Source organism: Zootermopsis nevadensis, unplaced genomic scaffold (genome assembly GCF_977971745.1).
Source record: "Zootermopsis nevadensis isolate Lab colony 2312 unplaced genomic scaffold, Znev_1.0 Znev_ptg000002l, whole genome shotgun sequence".
In the NCBI taxonomy this organism is placed as follows: domain Eukaryota; kingdom Metazoa; phylum Arthropoda; class Insecta; order Blattodea; family Termopsidae; genus Zootermopsis; species Zootermopsis nevadensis.
The window spans coordinates 5702305-5718375 of NW_028259134.1; the positions used below are offsets into that span (position 1 = coordinate 5702305).

The 16071-nt window shown below is 40.7% G+C and overlaps 1 long non-coding RNA gene across 1 annotated transcript; it reads left to right on the top strand.

Moving 5' to 3' along the window:
* The first annotated feature begins 13694 nt into the window (after positions 1 to 13694).
* Positions 13695 to 14809, top strand: LOC147875039 (uncharacterized). The gene is made up of 2 exons (XR_015537335.1): positions 13695 to 13726; positions 14156 to 14809. It is a non-coding gene; the product is annotated as an uncharacterized LOC147875039 (long non-coding RNA).
* The last annotated feature ends 1262 nt before the right edge of the window (positions 14810 to 16071 follow it).

Genomic DNA, 16071 nt, shown 5'->3' on the forward strand with positions numbered 1-16071 from the left:
GATATTATGTGTATTCCGGCACAGAATAAATTTTTAGAGCTTGTTATGAAATACATTTAGCATACAGAACGCGTACATATCTAATTATTTACTAAATTCCATACCATGATTCCTCCCACATGAATTCAGAGTCAAGTTTTTCGGCCCGATAATGCAGAGTTGTTTTTTGCCGGCATCTTGCATGGAGTCATCCTGTCATCAGGTTCTGTTAGAATGCGCCGCTTTTCATCATTATTCAGTGCCATTGGACTTGTATTTGGTATCGAGACAGGACGTCTTAATCCAGAAGACAGCCATCTTCGTACTCACTGCCGTGAAAACCTCCGAACATACTTAATGTTAATTTTGTATAAATGTGCATAGTAATTTGTAACGTACAAATTTGCAGATTAAGAATAAAATTACGGGCGAGAAGAAATAATAAACGTGACGAATAAGGTTTTGGGATTACAGAAACAGCGGCTTTGGCCAATGGGATAAAGCAAAACCTCGTTGCTCTAACCACTCTTTGTGGATTGTCGAATGCGTGGAAACGTCCTTTGAGATGCAGATTTTGCAGAGCGGGGAGGGCGTGGCTTGTGGGTTTACTCCCAAAAATCGGTTGACTGACCTTTAGGAGGAAAATGTTCGCATAATGCAGTTGCAAGACAAACACATGATGTGTGCGGACCGAGAAGTGTTTATTTCAGTGTTGATTTTGTGATTATGTAATAAAAGTGCTTTTTATAGGATGGAGGCAGTAAGGACCTCTGAAACGTCGATAAACTTCTACCAGACTACACGTTGCAACAACCCAGAAGACAGTCACCTTCAAAACTGTTTTTTGTTAATTTATTTTTTTTAAACCTATCTCTTGCCGTTTAGTTTTTCAGGATTGGTGACGCGTCTTTAAGCAGTTCTTTGTCTCTGTTCTTGTTAAACGTTGGTTCCATAACGCGGGTTAGTTTCGCCATCATCTGAATCACCCCAGGGGCACTCCTTCTAATTGTAGGTCATAATCGAAGACGAGAAGTACACTGAGTGAATCACGTTGAACGATGCTCCGGTGACCCTCACCGTCAACCTCAACCTAACGCTCTCCTTCAACCCAGAGGCCAAGCAAGTATTGTAACTTATAAACGGATGTCCTACAGACAGACTCTTGCGCTGTGGGTCTTATTTCAATATTGATATCTTTTGTTTTAACGAAATGGTCGCGTGTATCTGGAAAATAATACTCAAATTATTTATTTACTTTAACAGACGTAGAATTTTCCTGAAAATTAGAGTGTATGAACACAGATATGACATATATATTAAAATTGTCCGTCAATCACAATAAAGTAATATAAGATAATTAAATGGTTAAAATATTATCCTTTGTTCCGTATCGAGCACTCGATTTACATTAGGAACATTCTCGACATGTTTCGGCTTTCATAGAGCCGTCATCAGGTGTATGTTATAAACTCTTAATTCAATTACTAATTTTTAATTTTCGTATCATTTCTTCAATTTTTCACATTGTATCAACATTTGTTGTTGTATTATATATCATTGATACAATCGTATTGTCGGAGTGATGTTAATGCTGCGTATATTGGTCAGAGAAGTAATATCGAAGTTGTAAGAGGAGAGATCAGAAGTACATCGTATCGGAGCGAGGTTGGTTATTGACTGTCAATACTCGATACGGAACAAAAGATAATATTTTAACCATTTAATTATCTTATAATACTTTATTGTGATTGACGGACAATTTTAATATATATTTTAATAATATTTTTAAATAAAATCACAATATGACGCACCTACAATATCTTACAGATATGACAATGATTGTTACAAAAATCCGTGTTATTAAACAAGTGTTTTAGTATACAGATGCATATCGCTAGATGTCGACAACAACGGCTCTGGATCCTCGAAATGGGATTCCATGTTCCTTCCGGTTGTCTCGATTCTAATTCTGTTGAGAAAGCTTTTGAGACCTCCGACAGTCTACTGTTTCCTTCAGGCCTCTAGTCAAACTGTGTAAGCATTCAAAACCATTAGAATAATCTACGACACTTGAAAACATTCCGTGTAAGTTACCGTTCAGGGTTACAAGTTGATGGAAAAACGCGAAGCGTAAAACACCGATTTGGTTAAGTGTCACGGTTGTAATTTGTACTGAGAGTACAAGCATTTCTTACAGAATGTATTGATTATGCAATCAAGATAATTCCTGCTACGCAGTCGAGAGGGACTGGGTTCGAATCTCTGTGATTTTGCTCCGCCTATCCAGTCAGATGCTGGGATATTGCGTTTAAGTACGCCTCGACACCTTTCACTGTCGACATATGGCATAAGCCGTTGAGAGAGTATCGTTAAATTAAGACATACAAAAACACTTCACGTAAAGACAAATAAGAGGTCTGGACGGGCAAAACTTGATTTTTAAATATTTTACCCGTATCCCCAAGCCCGACTTTCCTTTATTCCAACCCAAATATAACCCGGTCTATTTACAATCTGTCCCGACTATCGTATCATTAATACGTGTTTTTTTATGCACAAATGAAAATAAACCTTGAACAGATTTGACGACGATGTAAAATTCTGTGGTTAATTTGACATTTGAAGCACTGACCGGGGATTCACAGTAAGATGAACGCTGTTACAAATAAATTTCCCTTGCTCGAGGAAATGTTAAAAAAAGTTTGATTGCTATCAATTGAAACAGGCCCGAACGTGAACGTTATCAGGCCCGTACAGACTTCCAGCATGATCTTACCAAGAGAGGTGAGTCGTCTAAGGTTCTTGAGGTAACATTTGGTAGTCCGAAAACATAGTAAAGTCAAGATTAATTTATATAAATACTGATTAGTTAGCAGCAGCCGCTCTGAGTTGTAAGCACGAGCAATGCAAAATCATAATTGGAAATCAGTTTGAGTGTACACGCGTGTCTCCGAAGCTAATGAATGAATTCGTTTCTATTGTAAGTGGTTCTTCGGGGGTCTACACATCGAATTTTCCTTAAGTCCCAAATGGGTGTAATAATAATGCGCTTTACTGATCGCATAACCTTTATTTCAAACATGTTTGATGTGGTATGTATTAACGTAATACAAAGACGAATAATTCATAACAATGCAAAATATTTGTGCGTATATACAATAAGTGGAAAAATACAGGGGGCTATGCAAAATTTACAAATAACCAGAACTGAAGCATTTGTGTGTCGAACTCAGCATGACAGTGATTGCAAGGTTAGGTTTATGTTGCGATATGCATCAGGCGATGACGTCACGCCGCCACACCGTCGACCTCATATCTCGCAAAAGAACGTTCCTGAAAACAAAAGTGTACTTACTCTTGCTTGTATCGACAACAGAACCCAACTGCCCCTTAAACCCCACAAAATGCATTAGCCGTAAATTGTGCGTAGTGACACAGCTTCAGTTTGGTACTAAAAGGGTGACGTCGTGGTTCCTTCGTGAGCTCCGGGACGCAGGTTTTGAGCCCCCCCCCCCCCCCCCAAATATTGACCTTTTTAAAGTCAGACGGTTCAGTTTCGTTCCTTTCTGTTCGGGGCCTGAGCCCCATTTTTTTAAAATCTATTATCGTTCAGTTTTGCACTTAAAAGTGTAGAGGAACTTCAAATCAGTGCTTCAATGTGATGGACTCGTTACCTAATCTAGCAAACAATAGTCTTTAGACACAAAAATGCAGAGAACCGCAAACAATGTCTGTCTTCTGACTTGTAGCGCCGTGCACTCTGGTAGAAGTTAACAAATTTCCTGATGCTAGAGGCAGCAGTGACCTCTGAAACGTCGGTGAACTTTACTGGAATATACGGCGCTACAACCCAGAAGACAACCCATCTTCGTATTCACCATCGCGAAGAACCTTAAATCAAACCATAAATTACGTCTGTAATTGAAGTTTCGACTTTATCCACGTGTGTCCCGTAAATGTAATAATATTTGCAGCTAAAGCAGATCATTGCACTCGGTCTAAATTTATCTTGGCGATTAGAAATTCCAATTTGATTTTCTCCAATTTCTCATTGCCTGTGTGTGTGTGTTCACCTTGTCGGTCACTCGTGTGAGTGACCTGTTGACCCAGCCTTCCACCACAAAGACGCCATCGACCCGGTTTAATATCGACAGGAAGTTCTCATTTGTCGTTGTAAGAAAACTCATTTTATATTGCAAGTTCCAAGTAAATAATTCACAAATCCTCCATTCCCCCTGCCATTACGTCAGAGACATTTTTGATATTGCTTTAAAACAGTCAAGTACGACGTAAAGAACATTGAAGTTACTATCATCATCATCATTACTGAAGTCTTTACCGTCCATCCATATCCGCAGTGGCCACGCGGTCTGAGGCATGGACCTCGTGCACCTGGCCGCTGCGATCGTGGGTTCGAATCCCACTCAAGGCATGGATGTTTGTCCGCGTCTCCTCAAGGCGAAATCACCGTGGTACTTTCGCAATAAAACCCTGAAAAGGGGGAGTCACGACGGTCAAGTTTGACCATAGACGATGAAAAAAAATATCCCTGTTCGAAGATTACGAATTATTTCAGCAGTCTTAAATATCTCCCGCAGACTCCGGCATGATGTCACATGGATACAGCATCCCCCTTGTAACTGAAAAATGTGGTGATCCACGTTAAAATCACGATTGAGGGGGGGGGGGGGGGGTTGCGAAAAGCTGTGTGTAAACGAACTGCTTGTATCAACAACCACACACGACCCGTTGCCTGTGTGGTTTTCCCACAGCCTCATAAAATTTATACAGGGGTGACCAAAAGACAGTGTAGTCTACGCAAGTCATTCTATGCTTGTGGGTTTTTGAAACTTAATATTAAAAAACAAAGACGTGTGTTTTTGGAGGGAGTTTTATGTCTGTGAGCTCATATTTTAGAGGTACTGGTTCCTGTTTTATTTATTTAGTGTTCTGTCTGACGACAGGTCCATATGAACAGGATCCTTCCATCCTTTTCTCAGACTGGGACCTGTTCATATATGTTCTTGGCGGATGATCCAGAAGTGGTTTGCCATTGCCTTCTTCTGTGTGTGAATGGAGTAATTGTTGGGATGCCACGGAGAAACCGGGGAAGCCCCCGGAGGAAAACTCCGTGATGCCTAGACCACGGCCTTGCCCAACACAAGTTATAAATTCGGGCACCGCCGGGAATCGAACCCGAGACCCCAGGATTACAAGGCCAGCGTTCTAACCGCTATACCACCGTGGCTATTAAGTGTTCTGTCTGACGACAGGTCCATATGAACAGGATCCTTCCATCCTTTTCTCGGACTGGGACCTGTTCATATACGTTCTTGGCAGATGATCCAGAAGTGGTTTGCCATTGCCATCTTCTGTGTGTGAATGGAGTAATTGTTGGGATGCCACGGAGAAACCGGGGAAGCCCCCGGAGGAAAACTTTACCTGTACATTAATCTTTTCGCATAGGGTTCTTTTAATAACTAATTTTCCATTTTCATAACTGACTTCTCTATAGCCATCTTAATGTTATCCTACCACGTATCTGGCATCTAAACTGGGCATTTTCACTTGAGTCCGTCATAAAAATTCTGTACGTATTCGTTATCGTCAACTGTTTTATAAGTGATCTTAGGTTTGACACGTATTTCAATAAACGTACCCCTGCGTCGAAGCATCACGCTACGAAGGCGTATGGGGGGATTGGAGGTAAAGCACGCTAGTCGGTTGAAGCGAAATGCCAGGTTTGTGGCCGTGCGGGGAATGGAATGTAACAATCCAGGACGCAGCATTTCTTACCCTCTTTACAAAGGCACCGTCCAGTTGGACGGCCCTGTTCGAAAGTCGCTTTTGTCAGTCCGAATGCTGCATGCATAATGCAAAGTGGAGCACTGAGTTGTCAGTCACATGTGGCACGGGGCAGCTGAGATTTTATCGACGCCACCTGTCGGAGCATTGGCCCTGTCAGCAGCGAGAGACGCAATTTGCAATGTAAAGAACGGCAGTTCACGCAAGTCGCATTATTAGGGGCGTGACCATCGACCCAGTATCGTAACGTACAGAAATAGACTGCGCGATGTTAATACGCGGTCGCGATCCAGGTGGCACTGCGATCAGAGGTTCGTCTTTTCGGATGTCCTCTGATGTTACAGCCCATCCCATCCTCCTTGCTTTCCATTATAAATAGAAGCACATTCGATTTGTAAATGAATTGAAGATTTAATGGAGAACGTAAAAATTAATTAATTTTAAAGTGTTCTGACGACGGTGTATTACGCTTGGGATTGCCAAGTCGTCTGGTCCTCAAAAGAACGAAACGTTTCGGAAACTGGTTCTGTTACTGGTCCATTTACTGAGGTTAGCCCCTGCCCTTTTCACCTGAGGACGGAAACAAATCCAGTTTTCGAAAAGTTTCGTTCCTTTGAATACCAGACGACGGACAAAGTCCAATAATTTAGTAATCCCGAGTGTAACAAATGAGATTTGTCACATTCTGCATCTTCGTCTGATAACTTGAAAGAGGCTGAGATGGACAGGACATGTAAATCTGTGATAGTAGACCTCAAAGGAAAGAGAGCACATGGCACAACTAATCATAGATAAAGTAAAGTAAAGTTTGTCCCGCTATACGCCATGTAGGCGTTTGGGGTGAGAGGAGGTATAGCTCCTCCCTTCCTTGACCTCGGCACTAGATGGGGGTGAGTGGTCAGCATCACGCCCCGGCCGGCTTTACCCCCGGGAAAGGACCCCGGTACCCATTTTTAGAGGAGGCTGGGTGGGCCCCAGAGCCGGTCTGGACGCAGAGGCTAGAGGAAAAATCCTCTGCCCCCGTCGGGGATCGAACCCCAGTCGTCCAGCCCGTAGCTAGTCACTATACTGACTGAGCTATCCCGGCTCATAGAAATATAATATTAAAATAGGTCTTAGAGGGATAGGGTACGAGTGTGTAAACTGGGCTTCCTAAAAATAATTATATATTTTTGCCTCTGAATATATCAACCATTCAGGAAAACTGGAGCGTGGAGTTCTTTAATTACCTATGCGCTAATCCACTAACGCTACTAGTACTGCCTGTTTTAGCGGAGAATTGACTCGACCTTAAACCAGTGACGTCATACTTACTTAAAAGCATTTTCTCTTATTGAAAATGTCCGCACTGTTGAAGCAATATGCATGCTAGTTGATCCTTTGGGTCTGCTACAAATCACTCTACTAAAAAAGTGATAGTGGAACCAGTTCCGGAGAATTAGACGTAAATACGTCTATACGGAAAGGAAGTTTATATATTGGCTTTATTCTAAATATTTCCTTTATACATGCTTTACAATTGCGTAAAGTTTGATTAAGACTTTGCTTATTTAACTTGAATTAGTTACGCTTATTATGGGTCTGTGATAGATGAATGTAATGTAAAGTAATGTAATGTATTTATTTAGTGTTCTGTCTGACGACAGGTCCATATGAACAGGATCCTTCCATCCTTTTCTCTTCTCGGACTGGGACCTGTTCATATACGTTCTTGGCAGATGATCCAGAAGTGGTTTGCCATTGCCTTCTTCTGTGTGTGAATAGAGTAATTGTTGGGATGCCACGGAGAAACCGGGGAAGCCCCCGAAGGAAAACTCCGTGTTGCCTAGACCACTGTTTTTTTATTTAGTGTTCTGTCTGACGACAGGTCCATATGAACAGGATCCTTCCATCCTTTTCTCGGACTGGGACCTGTTCATATACGTTCTTGGCAGATGATCCAGAAGTGGTTTGCCATTGCCTTCTTCTGTGTGTGAATGGAGTAATTGTTGGGATGCCACGGAGAAACCGGGGAAGCCCCCGGAGGAAAACGCCGTGCCCAACACAAGTTATAAATTCGAGCACCGCCGGGAATCGAACCCGAGACCCCAGGATTACAAGGCCAGCATTCTGTCCGCTAGACCACCGCTAGGTAATGTAAGGTAAGGTAATGTTTTATAGGTAACAATAATACCGAGTAAACAATTGACATTTCCAGGGTAACATAACAATGCAGTTACACTTTTTAGTTTCACTTTTTGCCGAATGACACTGACCCGTAAATATAGACGTATTTACGTCAAAAAGTAAATTATATATAAATTTCTTCTTCTATGGCACAACAGCCCGAAGTCGAACCTTGGCCTCCTCCCATGTAGGAGGTTTCTTTGTCTTTGAAGTGTGCATTTATAAGTAGTGAGTGACGAGCCCACTCACTGCCTCTTCACAATTTCTACTCAATCCTGATTTGTCTGCTAGAGCCATCTAGTAGTGAATCAGGAGAGACTTCGGTCGAGAAATGGCTGCAGAATTTTGCTTACAAAACATCTCGTTTCATGCTCGTAAGGTTCTTTTACATGCCGTAAATCTACGACATGAGACCTCCGGCTTTACTTCCCCTCCAAAGGAAGTTGTGCTACGGATTTTTATCACCCTTAAAAATCCATCGACCTCGGCCGGGTTTGAACCCGCGAACCTTGGATCCAGTGGCGAGCACGCTAAGCACCGAGGGCGACAAATTATATATAAACTATGAATACAAAAAACACAAGAATGAGACGAAACAGCGAGGACTGACAGTCGATATTTCTATATCGTGTATTAGGATGGCTGTGCGCCTGCGCAGATAGATACTTCTGCTTGAAAGTCCAGTCAGTTCTCCGCTCAGATAAACAGGTTTTCATGATTGTCTTCCAATATCATTTCCTACCGTAATTGGCAGTTTTATTAATGCACATCAGGCATCTTGGTGGATCATAATATAGGATGAATACGTTTCAGAATTAATTATCAGCCCCTCTGCGTGCTAACAAATGTGAAAACGTTTTTCCCAACGAAATGTTTTCCCATAATGCAATACATCGGTCCGTTGTGCTCTCGCTTTGTGTGCTGGTCCGTTAAGTCTGTTACAAAAGACGCAGGTATCAGAAGCAGTGGTTCCCAAAGCGGCGGTGATGAGAACAGAAGGTTTCTGCTGAGGAAGAGGGGGGACTGGAAACAATCGACAGCGATCTACTTTCTGAAGTTTCGTTAGTTTTAATATTCTAAGAATGTCCTTCGAAATAACACAATACGAACATAATAGAAGAATATTTTTACACTTAACTAAATTTAGGAGAAACATCCTAAATGAATCATAAACTTAACAAGGCAAGATAGGTTCCTAAAGACACCTTCACGCTCACTTTTCATCATATATTATAAAGCAAACGTAAAGCTGCCCCACTATACGCCATGTTGGCGCTTGGGGGGAGAGAGGGTGTAGCTCCTACTCATTTCTAACCTCGGTATTAGGTGGGGGTGAGTGGTCACGCGCTTTGTCCCCGGAAAAGGACCCCGGTACCCACTGGACAGGAGGCTGGGTTGGGTTCCAGAGCCGGTATGGACGCAGAGGTCACAGGAAAAATCCTCTGCCCCCGTCGGAGATCGAACCCTGGTCATCTAGTCCGTAGCCAGTCACTATACTGACTGAGCTACCCCGACTCACCGTATTATTATTATTATTCCATATATTCACCAATTACCGCCACGGTGGTCTAGCGGTTAGAACGCTGGCCTTGTAATCCTGGGGTCTCGGGTTCGATTCCCGGCGGTGCCCGAATTTATAACTTGTGTTGGGCAAGGCCGTGGTCTAGGCAACACGGAGTTTTCCTCCGTGGCATCCCAACAATTACTCCATTCACACACAGAAGAAGGCAATGGCAAACCACTTCTGGATCATCTGCCAAGAACGTATATGAACAGGTCCCAGTCCGAGAAAAGGATGGAAGGATCCTGTTCATATGGACCTGTCGTCAGACAGAACACTAAATAAATAAATAAAATATTCACCACTTTATGGGGGTATTTACTTCCATGTACCCGAGACAGACCTTGTCCCTAAGGTGCATAGGGCAGCAGCTGTTTCCGAAATACATTTTGTTTTCGATACATGTTACACGTATTATATAATTTTATTGTTAGAGATGACTACATATTTTACGACAGCGTCTTTCGGATGATGTATGAAGATCCCAAAATGGCGGTCGTCTGCAGTTTCCTGACGTCGTGTTCGCCCGGGATGTTGGCCAAATATTTTCTGAGTGACCTGGAGACAGTTCCAGTTGCTCCTGTAATTATTGGGATTACTTTTGCTTTTACCTTCCACATTCTCTGTATTTCAATGAGAAGGTCCTTCTATTTCAAGATCTTCTCCGCTTTCTTCTTAATTACGTTCCTGTCAGTCGGTATTGCTATGACAATTAAGAGGCAAGTTCCATTTTTGTTTCTGATTATAATATCTGGTTTGTTATTAGGAATATTTCTATCTGTTTTGACTTGTTGGTTCCACAAAATAGTTATTTGGCTATCTTGACTTGTCTCCACTGTCTTCGGGATGTGTTCATACAAATGTTTCTTTTCTACTTATTATTATTATTATCGTTACAATAAATGACGTGTTAAATCCTTAACCTGTTCCGATTGCAAGGATTAAAATTGTTTTTTTCTATCTTTTTGTAGACGTCTCAGTATATTATGTCCCTTGATTTATGTCTTTACTGGCAAAGCTGCATAAGGATTTAATTTTAAGTCTTTCTTTCCGCATGTGCGTATGTGCATTATTATTGTTATTATTTCTTCGTAGGCTATGAATCTCTTCTGTTGTCGCTCTGGCGTATGCCAGTGGAGGAGGGCGGAGCCACTCAGCATTCAGTAACGAACATGCTACTTGATATAGCACTGGTCACATGATTGCGTCTTGTAGCTCATACACAGCAGCTTTAGTTTACTCAAGCATTTTGGAAGGTTTACTTACATTAAGAAAAGTTGCAACATGTTTATACTTTGTTCTGATTATATAGTGTGGAATCAAAAATAAAAAAAAATGCTTTGTGACTGCATTTAAGAAAAAAAAACTAGATGTTTTTAATTACAATTGCGATTTTTAGAAGTTTTGCAAAAATTACAGCGAAAGTTACAGCAACGATCACTCTTACTACATTTCAGAACACACCCTCCTAGATGAGGAGTAGCTTACATTTCAGAACAAACCCTCCTAGATGAAGCACAGCCTACATTTCAGAACACACCCTCCTAGATGAAGCACAGCCTACATTTCAGAACACACCCTCCTAGATGAAGCATAGCCTACATTTCAGAACACGCACTCCTAGATGAAGAGTAGCTTACATTTCAGAACACACCCTCCTAGATGAGGAGTAGCTTACATTTCAGAACACACCCTCCTAGATGAAGCATAGCCTACATTTCAGAACACGCACTCCTAGATGAAGAGTAGCTTACATTTCAGAACACACCCTCCTAGATGAGGAGTAGCTTACATTTCAGAACAAACCCTCCTAGATGAAGCACAGCCTACATTTCAGAACACACCCTCCTAGATGAAGCATAGCCTACATTTCAGAACACGCACTCCTAGATGAAGAGTAGCTTACATTTCAGAACACACCCTCCTAGATGAGGAGTAGCTTACATTTCAGAACAAACCCTCCTAGATGAAGCACAGCCTACATTTCAGAACACACCCTCCTAGATGAAACACAGCCTACATCTCAGAACACACCCTCCTAGATGAAGGACAGCCTACATTTCAGAACACACCCTCCTAGATGAAGCACAGCCTACATTTCAGAACACACCCTCCTAGATGAAGAGTAGCTTACATTTCAGGACGCAGTCTCCTGTGACAGGACTGTCCGACCAATCTTCACGCGTAACATTTTTATTATAATTTATATTTGTCCGCAAGCTTGTTCGCCTCTCTTGGTGCGAGTCACAACTTTATTTCACTGCTGCACGGAAGTTAAATGCAAATTACCTCAGTGCAAGTTGCAAAGAACAGTCGACACGCGTCATATCCACAGCTGGTGCATTCACACGTCTAGAATATCCCTGTTCCTAAGTTCAGGTCACTACCTCGATAAGACGACATGTTATTAACATGGCTTGAGCAGTCTCGAACTGAAGTATTTGCCTCAACTAAGTAGGCTTCTGAATGATGCCTACATAATTGAGGATTTGAAACCTTTCTAAAAAATTATTACCACAGTTCGACATATTCGAGCTTGAGGTATCTCAAGGAAAGAGAGACTTCTTCAAAAATTCTGACGCTGTACAATCGGAAGTGGGATTTGAGGTTCTCACTGCGATGACGGAAGTCTCCTGGTTTGTAGCGCCGTGTAGTCGGATAGAAGTTTACCGACGTATGACAAGTAATCTACATTGCATGAAAGCTTATATGGTTGCTTCTGTTAACAGAGGATATGGGCGCGGAATTCGTTGTAATCGCTTCTGCATAGATTATAAGGCAACACGAAACAGGCTAATACAAAATGTTCTAAGTAATGACACTAGATTGCGAAATATTCTGATGTGGTTAAAGAACTACCAGATGAATTTCTGAGTCGCAGTTTGTAAATATTTTTATTATCTAACTTACAACTTTACACTTTCTTTTAACTCCCGTAATTAATTATCAGTAATTTACTCTGTAAGCCACGGTGGTCTAGCGGTTAGAACGCTGGCCTTGTAATCCTGGGGGTCTCGGGTTCGATTTCCGGCGGTGCCCGAATTTATAACTTGTGTTGGGCAAGGCCGTGGTCTAGGCAACACGAAGTTTTCCTCCGGGGGCATCCCAACAATTACTCCATTCACACACAGAAGAAGGCAATGGCAAACCACTTCTGGATCATCTGCCAAGAACGTATATGTGCAGGTCCCAGTCCGAGAAAAGGATGGAAGGATGCTGTTCATATGGACCTGTCGTCAGACAGAACACTAAATAATAATAAGATGAGGTGATCTAGCGGTTAGAACGCTGGCCTTGTAATCCTGGGAGTCTCGGGTTCGATTCCCAGCGGTGCCGGAATTTATAACTTGTGTTTGGCAAGGCCGTGGTCTAGGCTACACGGAGTTTTCCTCCGGGGGCTTCCCCGGTTTCTCCGTGGCATCCCAACAATTACTCCATTCACACACAGAAGAAGGCAATGGCAAACCACTTCTGGATCATCTGCCAAGAACGTATATGAACAGGTCCCAGTCCGAGAAAAGGATGGAAGGATCCTGTTCATATGGACCTGTCGTCAGACAGAACACTAAATAAATAATAATAATAATAATTTATATTTGCGTTAGAAACAAGCCTTGTTTTTGCGCCGACATGTTCTACATCTTTGGCTTAGGCCTATCAAAGATCTATGGAATGTAAATAAATTCAATTCTATTCTGTCTGGTTCAAAATCATCGTGTTATGGCTTCCACGTATCTTGATATGAATATTATAAATTTTAGTTCTGCAATAAATTAGTAAAGTTTTGGTTGAAAACCACAATAATAACGTAATTCATAAATAAGTGTTGTACTGTTCGTGTCTGTAATCTTGAAGCTTGCAGCGGAGGAAAGATATCGTCTGCTATGTAGTAGCCTTTAACGCTTTGGACTTCCTGCATTCCTTGCAAGTCTCAAGATTACAGTTGCAAACAGTAGTTATTTCACTCCTTCGTTTTTGCTTCATCTGCCATCTAGTGACAGTTTCATGAACCCAGTGTTAGAATTTCCCTCTGGCGTGTGAATATACGGCATATGTCGGAAACAGAAGTTGGTTACTGCTAAATGATGACGTAACGAACTGCGAAACTGGAACGGCGTCTACCTTCGTGGAATAGACAGAGTTTATTTATATAGGGGCCTTCTTTGAGACTTTTCACGGAGATGTGGCTTTTATGCGCAGTTTGAAAAGCCGCAAGTAATTTGGAACGCACAACTTTGGTGTTTAAGTTTGAATAAATTTGTTTTGTATAATTGTATAAAATCGGCTTTCGGGTGAGAGTAACGTTTAATGTTATTGCAATTACCTTTTCCCAATATGGTTATGAAGTGGGACGAGTCCTGAATGCCTTATAAAAGAAAGACGAGATAGATTTGATAGCTCTAAATGGTAATTCGACTCTCACTTTAAAGCCGAATTTATGCTTTGAATCGTAGCGGCGAAAACGTATGGATAAGAATAAAATAGTACAGTTGCTTTCATAATGTTTTATAAGATTAGACTTGCCCTTATCATTGGTTTAACTTATGCCTCCAAATTAAATTCCAAACATCACCTGGTTTGTTGTCTGCTGGTTAGAAATTGAATATCTTTGGACTTAACTCTTTTTGTTCTTTGTTCTGGCAGGACATGCGGACGTCAAACTTGGGTAAACCTGCAATATTCATAGAATGTCTTGCTTTAACCACGGATTATTCAGATGCGTATGCAAAATGCTGTTGAATGGTAACGTAGCGCGGGGTGTATTGTGCTGCGCCCTGTGAGCAATTTACGTAAAAACACAATTACTACGTGACAGTAGCCCAGACGGTAAGAAGGTTAACTACTCTTCAACCTTCTTTTCTCTTTCTCTCCAAAACATACTTATATATCATAAATAATTTTTAAAATGAGGATGTGTATAATAATTTTCATATAATTTTTATTCATCAGATGAAGGTATCCCAGCAATATAAAAATTCCTTAAAAAATGGCATAATTATAATAAGCTTTTCATCAATAGCATTTATTGCCTCCCTTTTATTATGTTCCGTGTTGTAGGATTTGAGGTTTTCACGGTGGTATGTCTGAAGATGGTTGTCATCTGGGTTGTTGTAATCTGTAGTCTGGTAGGAGTTTACCAGACTACATGGCGCAACAACCCAGGAGACAGCCATCTTAATTTTCCATGTTTTTTATTATATTCTTTTGCTAAAAGCCTACTGTAATGCTGCTTTTAGCCTCTTTTATAACATTATTAAGGATTTTACAGTACTTAATATAAAATGCATTTTTGTTTGATTCATTATTTTTCCTTCGTTTGATACATAGATTTGTTTTACATTTGAAATATATTTTTATTCCTTGTGTAATTGAGACATTCTTTATATTGCCTATACTTTTATACTTAATTGGAAAACTAGCTTCACAGATATTTAGAAAAGTATATAAAATGGGTTAAACTTATTGTTGGTATCATACCTTTATAAACAGATTCCCATGCTTCACTGTTTAGAAGAAGCTTAAACTGATTGTTTCATTATTTTACTTTTCTTGTTCTCTGCTTCATAGGTATAAAGTTAACTGTTGCAGAAATATTATTGATCATAAGATAATGAGCATCATGGTCTGATAGGCCATTTATTAGGGGAGTTCAGAATGAGCTAAATCTTACATTATCCAAAAAAATATTATCACCTGCTGTACTTCAATTATTTTGAATCCTGGTTGCAAAATTTACAGAAAGTATTAAGTTGTATGTTGGAATGATTTGGGGGGGGGGGGGGGGGGGGGGGGGGTGAGATAGTCTATATTCATGTTACCACAGATTAAGAATTCAGTTTTTGAATTATACAGATACTTTAAAGTAGCATCTAATTTGCTAAGGAATTGGTAAAAATAACATGATATAACTCTGTACAAGCTTAATATAATTAAATTAGATGTTTTTGTTTGTAGATGAATTGCACAAATTTCCATATCCTATTTTTGCAGTGATGTGAAATGTCAATTTTGTTAAAGCATTGATATTTCTTTACAAACATACACAAACTCCCCTCTGTAGATTTTGTCTGGAGAAACTGGAACCTAATAAGCAACCATCTAATGTGAGGCGTAGTAAATCCTTCTACCATGTGATTTTTGCTTATACACTATATATGGGGATTTATGCCACCTACTTCAAAAGAATATATTGATTCATCACTTTTGTTTCTTAGTCCCCTGATATTCTGTGAAAGATATTAATGAAATCAATGAGTTTACATTTTTACTGTGAATTTTTAGAATTAAGGTAATTCAGTCAATATATTAAGCACCTCTGTGCTTTAGAGTTTAAGCCAAAAAAAGTCAAGGCTCTAGCTTGGGTAAGAACAGGAATGCTTCTAACACCTGACACATGTCCACCTCTTATTCTTTCATCAATCAGATGCATCAGGCTCTGTTTGCCCTGATACCTTAGGTGTAGCTCATGTGTTGTGTAGTCTTCTCTCACAAAAGCAGCTGTGTCAATGACACTAATTTAAGCTATATTACACTCCATCAGTGCTGATCAAGCTGAAGAT